Below are 14,358 nucleotides of genomic sequence, written 5' to 3'. Positions count from 1 at the left end.
ACAGTCATGGTTTTTACACTATAAATGTAAAAACATAATTGCTTTTATTTTTACAGTAAAATTTGGGCAACCCATAACTGCCATTTTTATTACCGTAAAATTACAGTCATTTTTACAGTGCATTACTGTAAATTGAAACACGATACTACTGTTTTTACGGTCAATTTCTGGCGACTTAACTGCTAAATTTTTCTTTCTTACGTAAAATCTAGTCGTGGTTTTTATAGTATAAATGTAAAAACAGAATAGCTTTTATTTTTACAGTAATATTTGGCCAACTGATAGCTGCCATTTTTTGTTTTACCGTAAAATTTACAGTAATTTTTACAGTGCATTACTGTATATTGAAACACGATACTACTGTTTTTTACGGTAAATTTCTGGCGACTTAGCTGCTACGTTTTTTTTTCAATTACATAAAATCTACAGTCATGGTTTTTACAGTATAAATGTAAAAATAGAACTGCTTTTATTTTTACAGTAAAATTTGGGCAACTGATAGCTGCCATTTTTTTTAAACCGTAAAATTTACAGTAATTTTTACAGTGCATTACTGTAAATTGAAACACGATACTACTGTTTTTACGGTAAATTTCTGGCGACTTAACGGCTAGGTTTTTTTTTTATTACATAAAATCTAATTGAATTGCTTTTATTTGTACAGTAAAATTTAAAATGTAACTCCTTTTTAAACCGTAAAATTTTACGGTAAATTTCAGCCGACATAGCTGCTAGTTTTTTTTAATTACGTAAAATGTACAGTCATGGTTTTTACAGTATAAATGTAAAAACAGAATTGCTTTTATTTTTACTGGCAAATTTGGGCAACCGATCACTGCCATTTTTTTTACCGTAAAATTTACAGTCATTTTTACAGTACATTACTGTAAATTCAAACACGATACTACTGTTTTTACGGTAAATTTCTGGCGACTTACCTGCTAGGTATTTCTTCCTTACGTAAAATTTACAGTCATGGTTTTTACAGTATAAATGTAAACATAGAATTGCTTTTATTTTTACAGTAAAATTTGGGCAACCGATAGCTGCCATTTTTTTAAACCGTGAAATTTTACGGTAAGTTTCAGCCGACTTAACGGCTAGGTTTTTCTTCCTTACGTAAAACCTACAGTCCTGGTTTTTACAGTATAAATGTAAAAATAGAATTGCTTTAATTTTTACAGTAAAATTTGGGCGACCCATAGCTGCCATTTTCTTAAACCGTAAAATTGTACGGTAAATTTCCGCCGACTTAACTGCTAGAGCTAGCATTGCTGCATGTTTAATACGATTTTGTCTGAACCGTACTTCGTAATTTGATCACGAGTGTTACGGTATTTTGTGTGTGCCTAATCATTTGACCTCATGTTTTGGGATAAATGAACAAGCAGGCATGAATATGAATCATTAATACTTATTTACATGCTGCTGGCCCTTTAAGAAGGCAACATGATACAACATACACATCAGCATCTAAGACACGGAAATAAGAGCACACGTATTTGCGTTGGAAAAAATGTGACTTGCAGGACAATAAACCGCCGTTCGATCCCCGCCGGTTGCTCGGCTTCTTCCAACGTTCCTGCGTTTTGATTATTCACAGACGGCGAGGCTGCCATCCATCATGCGAGGGCCGCTAATCTGAAGGATTACACGCTTTCTGCAAACTATGAGCCGCGAGAAGTAATATTTCTCACAGGGCGACGACATCCATCACGCCGGAACATAAAAGCAGCCCCCGGGCGACAATAATAACATCTAAGAAGAAGAAATAATGAGGAATCAGCAAGATCTGAGTAATCAGATTACTCTGCAAACTCACACACTTCAGAAGTGATGTGGTTCAACGGTGCAGAGGAAGGAGCATGAGGAACCGTGAGAAACGGAAGAAGAGCATGACAAGAAAAAACAACAGAAGAGTTGAAGATTAGGGAAAAAAATGTTAGAGGGACATGAGAAACATCTTGGGAGGAGGTATGAGGAGCAGGAGAAGTAGAGTAAAACAAGCATGATAAGAACATCAGGAATATGAGAACTATGAATTGAGGGGAATATGAGGAGAACAAAATAACATGAGAGGAACATGTGAAGAATGAGAAGAACATTGGAGGAGCATGATGGGAATATTAGAGGACATGAGAAGTAAGGGAGACAAATGAGACACGTGAGGAACACGAGCAATATAAGAGAAGCATGAGACCAGGTTAAGAACATGTGAGAAAAATGTTGAAGAGAACATTAAAAAGAACGGGACGAGCATGAGGAAAAATGAAGGAACATGAGAAGAACATGAAAAAAAACATGAAAAAAAACAAACAGAATATGAGAACACATTAGAAGAATGAAAACAGAGGAACATGGAAAAACAAGAAAAAACATGAGAACAAATTGACAAAAACAAAACCGTCATAAGAACATGAGAGGAACATGAAATAAACATCAGGAAAAACATTAATAAAACATGAGGAGAACATGAGAAAATAAAAATAAAAACAATGAGACGAACAAGAGAAGCCCACGAGAAGAACATGATACATTAGGAAGATGAGATGAAGATGGGAAAAAAAATGAGAAGACCATCAGAGGAACATGAGAAGAACATGAACAGAACAGGAGAAGAACACGAAAAAAGACATTAAGAAGATGAGACAAACATGAGAAGAACATGGGGAAAAACATTTTTAAAAAACACGATAAGGACATTAAGAAGATGAGATGAACATGAAAAGAACATGAGAAGCCAATGAGAAGAACTTGATGGGGACATTAAGAAGATAAGAAGATGAACAGAACATGACAAAAACATGAGAAGACCATTATAAGAACATGAGAAGCCAATGAGAATGAAGTTGATGGGGACATTAAGAAGGTAAGAAGATGAACAGAACATGACAAAAACATGAGAAGAAGATGAACAGAATATGAGGACACATCAGAAGAACATAGAAAGAACATGAAAACAGAGGAACATGGAAAAACAAGAAAAAACATGAGAACAAATTGACAAAAACAAAACCGTCATAAGAACATGAGAGGAACATGAAATAAACATCAGGAAAAACATTAATAAAACATGAGGAGAACATGAGAAAATAAAAATAAAAACAATGAGACGAACAAGAGAAGCCCACGAGAAGAACATGATACATTAGGAAGATGAGATGAAGATGGGAAAAACATGAGAAGACCAACAGAGGAACATGAGAAGAACATGAACAGAACAGGAGAAAAACACGAAAAAGGACATTAAGAAGATGAGACAAACATGAGAAGAACATGGGGATTTTTTTATTTTTTTTAAACACGATAAGAACATTAAGAAGATGAGATGAACATGAAAAGAACATGCAAAGCCAATGAGAATAAACTTGATAGGGACATTAAGAAGATAAGAAGATGAACAGAACATGACAAAACCATGAGAAAAACATGAACAGAACATGACAAAAACATGACAAGACCATTATAAGAACATGAGAAGCCAATGAGAATAAACTTAATGGGGACATTAAGAAGGTAAGAAGATGAACAGAAAATGACAAAACCATGAGAAGAAGATGAACGGAATTAGAAGAACATAGAAAGAACATGAAAACAGAGGAACATGGAAAAACAAGAAAAAACATGAGAACAAATTGACAAAAACAAAACCGTCATAAGAACATGAGAGGAACATGAAAAAAACATCATGAAAAACATTAATAAAACATGAGGAGAACATGAGAAAATAAAAATAAAAACAATGAGACGAACAAGAGAAGCCCACGGGAAGAACATGATACATTAGGAAGATGAGATGAAGATGGGAAAAACATGAGAAGACCATCAGATGAACATGAGAAGAACAGAACAGGAGAAAAACACGAAAAAGGACATTAAGAAGATGAGACAAACATGAGAAGAACATGGGGAATTTTTTTTTTTTTTTTTTTAAACACGATAAGAACATTAAGAAGATGAGATGAACATGAAAAGAACATGCAAAGCCAATGAGAATAAACTTGATAGGGACATTAAGAAGATAAGAAGATGAACAGAACATGACAAAACCATCAGAAAAACATGAACAGAACATGACAAAAACATGACAAGACCATTATAAGAACATGAGAAGCCAATGAGAATAAACTTGATGGGGACATTAAGAAGGTAAGAAGATGAACAGAACATGACAAAACCATGAGAAGAAGATGAACAGAATATGAGAACACATTAGAAGAATGAAAACAGAGGAACATGGAAAAACAAGAAAAAACATGAGAACAAATTGACAAAAACAAAACCGTCATAAGAACATGAGAGGAACATGAAAAAAAAACATCACGAAAAACATTAATAAAACATGAGGAGAACATGAGAAAATAAAAATAAAAACAATGAGACGAACAAGAGATGCCCACGAGAAGAACATGATAGATTAGGAAGATGAGATGAAGATGGGAAAAACATGAGAAGACCATCAGATGAACATGAGAAGAACAGAACAGGAGAAAAACACGAAAAGGGACATTAAGAAGATGAGACAAACATGAGAAGAACATGGGGATTTTTTTTTTATTTTTTTTTAAACACGATAAGAACATTAAGAAGATGAGATGAACATGAAAAGAACATGCAAAGACAATGAGAATAAACTTGATAGGGACATTAAAAAGATAAGAAGATGAACAGAACATGACAAAACCATGAGAAAAACATGAACAGAACATGACAAAAACATGAGAAGACCATTATAAGAACATGAGAAGCCAATGAGAATAAACTTGATGGGGACATTAAGAAGGTAAGAAGATGAACAGAACATGACAAAACCATGAGAAGAAGATGAACAGAATATGAGAACACATTAGAAGAATGAAAACAGAGGAACATGGAAAAACAAGAAAAAACATGAGAACAAATTGACAAAAACAAAACCGTCATAAGAACATGAGAGGAACATGAAAAAAAACATCAGGAAAAACATTAATAAAACATGAGGAGAACATGAGAAAATAAAAATAAAAACAATGAGACAAACAAGAGATGCCCACGAGAAGAACATGATAGATTAGGAAGATGAGATGAAGATGGGAAAAACATGAGAAGACCATCAGATGAACATGAGAAGAACAGAACAGGAGAAAAACACGAAAAAGGACATTAAGAAGATGAGACAAACATGAGAAGAACATGGGGAAAAACATTTTTAAAAAACACGATAAGGACATTAAGAAGATGAGATGAACATGAGAAGCCAATGAGAAGAACTTGATGGGGACATTAAGAAGATGAACAGAACATGACAAAAACATGAGAAGACCATTATAAGAACATGAGAAGCCAATGAGAATAAACTTGATGGGGACATTAAGTAAGAAGATGAACAGAACATGACAAAAACATGAGAAGAAGATGAACAGAATATGAGAACACATCAGAAGAACATAGAAAGAACATGAAAACAGAGGAACATGGAAAAACAAGAAAAAACATGAGAACAAATTGACAAAAACAAAACCGTCATAAGAACATGAGAGGAACATGTGAAGAATGAGAATAACATTGGAGGAGCATGATGGGAATATTAGAGGAACATGAGAAGAACATGAACAGAACAGGAGAAGAACACGAAAAAGAACATTAAGAAGATGAGATGAACACGAAAAGAACATGCAAAGCCAATGAGAATAAAATTGATGGGGACATTAAGAAGATAAGAAGATGAACAGAACATGACAAAACCATGAGACCATTATAAGAACTTGAGAAGTCAATGAGAATAGACTTGATAGGCACATTAAGAAGATAAGAAGATGAACTGAACATGACAAAAACATGAGAAGACCATTATAAGAACATGAGAAGCCAATGAGAATAAACTTGATGGGGACATTAAGAAGGTAAGAAGATGAACAGAACCTGACAAAAACATGAGAAGAAGATGAACAGAATATGAGGACACATCAGAAGAACATAGAAAGAACATGAAAACAGAGGAACATGGAAAAACAAGAAAAAACATGAGAACAAATTGACAAAAACAAAACCGTCATAAGAACATGAGAGGAACATGAAAAAAAACATCAGGAAAAACATTAATAAAACATGAGGAGAACATGAGAAAATAAAAATAAAAACAATGAGACAAACAAGAGATGCCCACGAGAAGAACATGATAGATTAGGAAGATGAGATGAAGATGGGAAAAACATGAGAAGACCATCAGATGAACATGAGAAGAACAGAACAGGAGAAAAACACGAAAAAGGACATTAAGAAGATGAGACAAACATGAGAAGAACATGGGGAAAAACATTTTTAAAAAACACGATAAGGACATTAAGAAGATGAGATGAACATGAGAAGCCAATGAGAAGAACTTGATGGGGACATTAAGAAGATGAACAGAACATGACAAAAACATGAGAAGACCATTATAAGAACATGAGAAGCCAATGAGAATAAACTTGATGGGGACATTAAGTAAGAAGATGAACAGAACATGACAAAAACATGAGAAGAAGATGAACAGAATATGAGAACACATCAGAAGAACATAGAAAGAACATGAAAACAGAGGAACATGGAAAAACAAGAAAAAACATGAGAACAAATTGACAAAAACAAAACCGTCATAAGAACATGAGAGGAACATGTGAAGAATGAGAATAACATTGGAGGAGCATGATGGGAATATTAGAGGAACATGAGAAGAACATGAACAGAACAGGAGAAGAACACGAAAAAGAACATTAAGAAGATGAGATGAACACGAAAAGAACATGCAAAGCCAATGAGAATAAAATTGATGGGGACATTAAGAAGATAAGAAGATGAACAGAACATGACAAAACCATGAGACCATTATAAGAACTTGAGAAGTCAATGAGAATAGACTTGATAGGCACATTAAGAAGATAAGAAGATGAACTGAACATGACAAAAACATGAGAAGACCATTATAAGAACATGAGAAGCCAATGAGAATAAACTTGATGGGGACATTTAGAAGATAAGAAGATGAACAGAACATGACAAAACCATGAGCAGACCATTATAAGAACATGAGAAGCCAATGAGAAGAACTCAATGGGGACATTAAGAAGATAAGAAGATGAACATAACATGACAAAACCATGAGAAGAAGATGAACAGAACATGACAAAACCAAGAGCAGACCATTATAAGAACATGAGAAGCCAATGAGAATAAACTTGATGGGGACATTAAGAAGATAAGAAGATGAACAGAACATGACAAAAACATGCAAAGACCATTATAAGAACATGAGAAGCCAATGAGAATAAACTTGATGGGGACATTAAGAAGACAAGAAGATAAACAGAACATGACAAAACCATGAGAAGAAGATGAACAGAACATGACAAAAACATGCAAAGACCATTATAAGAACATGAGAAGCCAATGAGAATAAACTTGATGGGGACATTAAGAAGATAAGAAGATGAACAGAACATGACAAAAACATGAGAAGACCATTATAAGAACATTAGAAGCCAATGAGAAGAACTTAATGAAACATAACATGACAAAACCATGAGAAGAAGATGAACAGAACATGACAAAAACATGACAAGACCATTATAAGAACATGAGAAGCCAATGAGAATAAACGTGATGGGGACATTAAGAAGATAAGAAGATGAACAGAACATGACAAAAACATGAGAAGACCATTATAAGAACATTAGAAGCCAATGAGAAGAACTTAGTGAAACATAACATGACAAAACCATGAGAAGAAGATGAACAGAACATGACAAAAACATGCAAAGACCATTATAAGAACATGAGAAGCCAATGAGAATAAACTTGATGGGGACATTAAGAAGACAAGAAGATAAACAGAACATGACAAAACCATGAGAAGAAGATGAACAGAACATGACAAAAACATGCAAAGACCATTATAAGAACATGAGAAGCCAATGAGAATAAACTTGATGGGGACATTAAGAAGATAAGAAGATGAACAGAACATGACAAAAACATGAGAAGACCATTGTAAGAACATTAGAAGCCAATGAGAAGAACTTAATGAAACATAACATGACAAAACCATGAGAAGAAGATGAACAGAACATGACAAAAACATGCAAAGACCATTATAAGAACATGAGAAGCCAATGAGAATAAACTTGATGGGGACATTAAGAAGACAAGAAGATAAACAGAACATGACAAAACCATGAGAATAAGATGAACAGAACATGACAAAACCATGAGAAGACCATTATAAGAACACGAGAAGCCAATGAGAAGAACTCAATGGGGACATTAAGAAGATAAGAAGATGAACAGAACATGACAAAAACACGAGAAGACCATTATAAGAACATGAGAAGTCAATGAGAATAAACTTGAAGAGGACATTATGAAGATAAGAAGATGAACAGAACATGACAAAACCATGAGAAGAAGATGAACAGAACATGACAAAAACACGAGAAGACCATTATAAGAACACGAGAAGCCAATGAGAATAAACTTGATGGGGACATTAAGAAGACAAGAAGATAAACAGAACATGACAAAACCATGAGAAGACCATTATAAGAACATGAGAAGCCAATGAGAATAAACTTGAAGGGGACATTAAGAAGACAAGAAGATAAACAGAACATGACAAAACCATGAGAAGACCATTATAAGAACATGAGAAGCCAATGAGAATAAACTTGATGGGGACATTAAGTGTCATGACTGGCTTCTTGGGTTTTGCTTCTCCGGAAGGCAAAGGAAAATTGGCGCGGGCAAGGCGTGAATTTAAATACATGATTTATTGTTTAACACTAATAAACTACAACAAAAAGGAAGCAAAGAAATGGCGCGCACAATGGCGGAAATACAACTTGACTAAGAAACAAAAGACATGCACGTGGGCACAAAAACTATGAACAAAGAAACAACAACACTAACTGTGGTCTTAATAAACAAAACTTACTTGGCATGAAAAAACATGAAAATGAGCAGCATGGATCATCAGAGTGTGAATGTGTGAGGACGCCAGGACGAACAACAGAAACAGACAGATTTAAATAGTGACGTGATCAGTGAAAACAGGTGCGTGACAAGACAGGTGAACAGGTGCGTGACATGACAATGTGAACCAGGTGAGACTAATGGTTGCTATGGTGACAAATAAAGTGCACAAAAAGTCCTAAACCAAATCCGAACATGACTAAAACAAAACAGAATCACAGACATGACATTAAGAAGGTAAGAAGATGAACAGAACATGACAAAACCATGAGAAGAAGATGAACAGAACATGACAAAAACACGAGAAGACCATTATAAGAACATGAGAAGTCAATGAGAATAAACTTGATGGGGACATTAAGAAGTTAAAGGCCTACTGAAATGAATTTTTTTGATTTAAACGGGGATAGCAGATCTATTCTATGTGTCATACTTGATCATTTCACGATATTGCCATATTTTTGCTGAAAGGATTTAGTATAGAACAACGACGATAAAGATTGCAACTTTTGGTATCTGATAAAAAAAAGGCTTGCACCTACCGGAAGTAGCGTGACGTAGTCAGTTGAACATATACGCAAAGTTCCCTATTGTTTACAATGATGGCCGCATGAAGTGAGAGAGATTCGGACCGAGAAAGCGACAATTTCCCCATTAATTTGAGCGAGGATGAAAGATTTGTGGATGAGTAAAGTGCAAGTGAAGGACTAGTGGGGAGTTGAAGCTTTTCAGATAGGGAAGATGCTGTGAGAGGCGGGGGTGACCTGATATTCAGCTGGGAATGACTACTTTAGTAAATAAACACAAGACATATATATACTCTATTAGCCACAACACAACCAGGCTTATATTTAATATGCCACAAATTAATCCTGCATAAAAACACCTGCGTGTTTTTTAAGCTAGCTCCTAGCTCCTCTGCTAGCTCCTAGCTCCATAGAACACGCCAATACAATTCAAACACCTGATCAACACACACAATCACTCAGCCCAAAAGACCGTTTACCTAACCCAAGGTTCATAAAGCTTATATATTTTTTAAAAGTTACGTACGTGACGCGCACATACGGTCAAGTTATCGAATGTTTAGCAGCCAAGGCTGCATACTCACGGTACCTGATATTCAGCTGGGAATGACTACAACAGTAAATAAACACAAGACATATATATACTCTATTAGCCACAACACAACCAGGCTTATATTTAATATGCCACAAATTAATCCTGCATAATAACACCTGCGTGTTTGTTATGCTAGCTTCTAGCTCCTCTGCTAGCTCCTAGCTCCATAGAACACGCCAATACAATTCAAACACCTGATCAACACACACAATCACTCAGCCCAAAAGACCGTTCACCTAACCCAAGGTTCATAAAGCTTATATATTTTTAAAAAGTTACGTACGTGACGCGCACGTACGGTACGGTACGTGTTATGCTAGCTCCTAGCTCCTCTGCTAGCTCCTAGTTCCATAGAACACGCCAATACAATTCAAACACATGATCAACACACACAATCACTCAGCCCAAAAGACCGTTCACCTAACCCAAGGTTCATAAAGCTTATATATTTTAAAAAAGTTACGTACATACGCAAAAAAAAGCCAAAGCTGCATACTCACAGTAGCACGACTGCGTCTTTGTCATCCAAATCAAAGTAATCCTGGTAAGAGTCTGTGTTGTCCCAGTTCTCTACAGGCGTCTGTGTATCGAAGTCAAAAGTCCTCCTGGTTAGAGTCTCTGTTATCCGAGTTCTTCCATCTTGACTGCATCTTTCGGGAATGTAAACAAAGAAGCGCCGGCTGTATACTGTTGTGGCTGACTACGTTCGAAAAATACGTCCATTTCGCACCGACAACTTTCTTCTTTGCTTGCTCAGCTTCCTTCTTCATAATGCAATGAACATGATTGAAACAGATTCACGAACACAGATGTCCAGAATACTGTGGAATTATGAAATGAAAACAGAGCTTTTTCGTATTGGCTTCAATGTGGAAGGCATACCCGTGTTCGCCGGTCTACGTCACGCGCATACGTCATCCTCAGAGGCGTTTCGAACCGGAAGTTTAGCGGCAAATTTAAAATGTCACTTTATAAGTTAACCCGGCCGTATTGGCATGTGTTATAATGTTAAGATTTCATCATTGATATATAAACTATCAGACTGCGTGGTCGGTAGTAGTGGGTTTCAGTAGGCCTTTAAGAAGATGAACAGAACATGACAAAACCATGAGAAGAAGATGAACAGAACATGACAAAACCATGAGAAGAAGATGAACAGAACATGACAAAACCATGAGAAGACCAGGCTGAGGACCCTCACCGTGTGAACATCTCCACGGGGGGTCTTCATCACCTGACAACATCCTCATAGGGCAGGGGTCGGCAACCCGCGGCTCCGGAGCCGCATGCGGCTCTTTGACCACTCTGATGCGGCTCAGCTACATACTTGCCGACCCCCCCGATTTTCCCAGGAGACTTGTGGATCTCAGTGCCTCTCATAGATAACTCCCAGGGGAAATATAATCATATTTACACTGTAATTACTATATAAAGGAAGTGCCCTAATTGCACTGCAATAATTGTCCTCTATAGCATTTACAAACAATGTGCCAGTCCGGCCACATGTTGTACGTAGCTTTTACTTGCACACGTAGGAGACAGCAAAGCATACTTACTCATCAGCCACACAGCTTACACTGACGGTAGCCGTATCAAACAACTTTAACATTGTTACGTTACAAATATGCGCCACACTGTGAACCCACACCAAAAAAGAATGAAAAACACATTTCTGGAGAACATCCCACCGTAACACAACATAAACACAACACACCCAATACCCAGAATCCCATGCAGCCCTAACTCTTCCGGTCTACATTATACACCACCGCTACCACCAAATCCCCCCACACATCACCCCCCCCCCTCTCCGTGCGTTGGTTGCGCGGAAGAGTTAGGGTTGCATGGGATTCTGGGTATTGGTACCGTCAGTGTAAGCTGTGTGGCTGCTGAGCTAGTACGCCTTGCTGTCACTTACGCGAACAAGCCGAAACTGCATTGTACATGTGGTCGAGCAGGTACACTGTTTGGGCAGACTGAAGAGGGCGCCAAAAGCAGTGCCATCACGCCCTGATATCCGGTAGTCTCCCGGGATAAATGAGAGGGTTGGCAAGTATGACGCTATCCAGCGCCATTCATTCAAAACTCGCGGGCCGCACTAACATCAAATTTCCACATTATAGTGCGTGCCAGTGCGTGTGTCTGAGACCCCTGGTTAACATAGCACAAAGCATTTAAGCTTTGTATGCGGTGTTTTTCATTTTAAATTTCAAATTTTTTTTTGTGGCTCCCATTATTTTCTTTAATTTGTGAAACCTGCCAAAATGGCTCTTTGAGTGGTAAAGGTTGCCGACCCCTGTCATAGGGGATGATGAGTCATGACTCCTCCCACTGACCATCTTCTCATGCAGGCATCCATGACCTCACAGTTTGGACTTTACATTCTTCTTCTCTAACCTGCACACACACACACACACACACACACACACACACACACACTTGGGATGGCACATTTATTCTCTCTAACTTGGCCCTTGATCACTGTAATCAAACATAGGCAGCATCAGCCTGAAGCTCCGTAATTATGGCCTGTGCCCCAGCAACACACACACACACACACACAGACACACACACACACACACACACACACACACAGAGACGGTGTAAAGGACACTAATGAGTCCGATGAGACTCGGGAGGGAAAGGGAAGTTGAGCGGAGGTGAGGGGAAGCGGGGCGACGTGACGCCAGCGACGGCGGTGGGCGGCGGGTTGCCAGGGCCCTGGCGGAGATGTTGGCAGCCGTCACCATGGCAACAAGCTCTCGCGGCGCACAGGAGAGGTGCAGCCAGTGAACGTTCCGGAATAACATTCCTTCATTTGAATCTTTGAGGACGCCCCGCTGCTGCCCGTCTTTAGGTAGAAAAAAACAAACCCTCTCACATAAAACAATATGACTAATTATGAATTATTATTATTGGCTTTTATTTAACATTCCTGCTGGTTCAACCTGCTGAGGTCAACCAAAATAACACGTTAAGCATCACACACACACAGGGTAAGAACAGTGAGAAAGAGGTGGCGCCCCCTGCTGGGAAATATATTAGTGTACATACGTAAGATAGCCACTAAAGTTCGACACCATGACGCAGGAAACAATACTCTGACTTATTATGGCATCTCTGACACACACACACACACACACACACACACACACACACACACACACACACACACACACACAGACACACACACAGACACACACACACACATTCTCATTCAACGTGTTTTCTTAATTTCCATGACTATTTCCATTGTAGATTGTCACATCCAAACTATGAATGAACACATGTGGAGTTATGTACTTAACAAAAAAAAAAAAGGTGAAATAACTGAAAAGGTGTTTTGTATTCTAGTTTCTTCAAAATAGCCACCCTTTGCTCCGATTACCGCTTTGCACACTCTTGGCATTCTCTCCGTGAGCTTCGAGAGGTAGTCACCTGAAATGGGTTTTCACTTCACAGGTGTGCTTGAAGCTCATGGAGAGAATGCCAAGATTGTGAAGGTGTGTCCAAACTTTTGGCCTGTACTGTATATACACATTTACTAGAGATGTCCGATAATTGCTTTAAAATGTAATATCGGAGATTATCGGTATGGTTTTTTTTATTATCGGTATCGTTTTTTTTTTGTTTTTTTTTATTAAATCAACATAAAAAACACAAGATACACTTACAATTAGTGCACCTAGCCAAAAAACCTCCCTCCCCCATTTACACTCATTCACACAAAAGGGTTGTTTCTTTCTGTTATTAATATTCTGCTTCCTACATTATATATCAATATACATCAATACAGTCTGCAAGGGATACAGTCCGTAAGCACACATGATTGTGCGTGCTGCTGCTCCACTAATAGTACTAACCTTTAACAGTTAATTTTACTCATTTTCATTCATTACTAGTTTCTATGTAACTGTTTTTATATTGTTTTACTTTCTTTTTTATTTAAGAAAATGTTTTTAATTTATTTATCTTATTTTATTTGATTTTTTAAAAAGGACCTTATCTTCACCATACCTGGTTGTCCAAATTAGGCATAATAATGTGTTAATTCCACGACTGTATGTATCAGTACCGGTTGATATCGGTATCGGTAATTAAGAGTTGGACAATATCGGACACCGGCAAAAACTCATTATCGGACATCCCTAACATTTACACACAGTATATATATATATATATATATATATATATATATATATATATATATATATATATATATATATATATATATATATATATATATATATA

The sequence above is a fragment of the Entelurus aequoreus genome, linkage group LG12, assembly GCF_033978785.1.
Source record: "Entelurus aequoreus isolate RoL-2023_Sb linkage group LG12, RoL_Eaeq_v1.1, whole genome shotgun sequence".
NCBI classification, from domain to species: Eukaryota; Metazoa; Chordata; class Actinopteri; order Syngnathiformes; family Syngnathidae; genus Entelurus; species Entelurus aequoreus.
Note: the sequence above shows the minus strand (reverse complement) of the source record.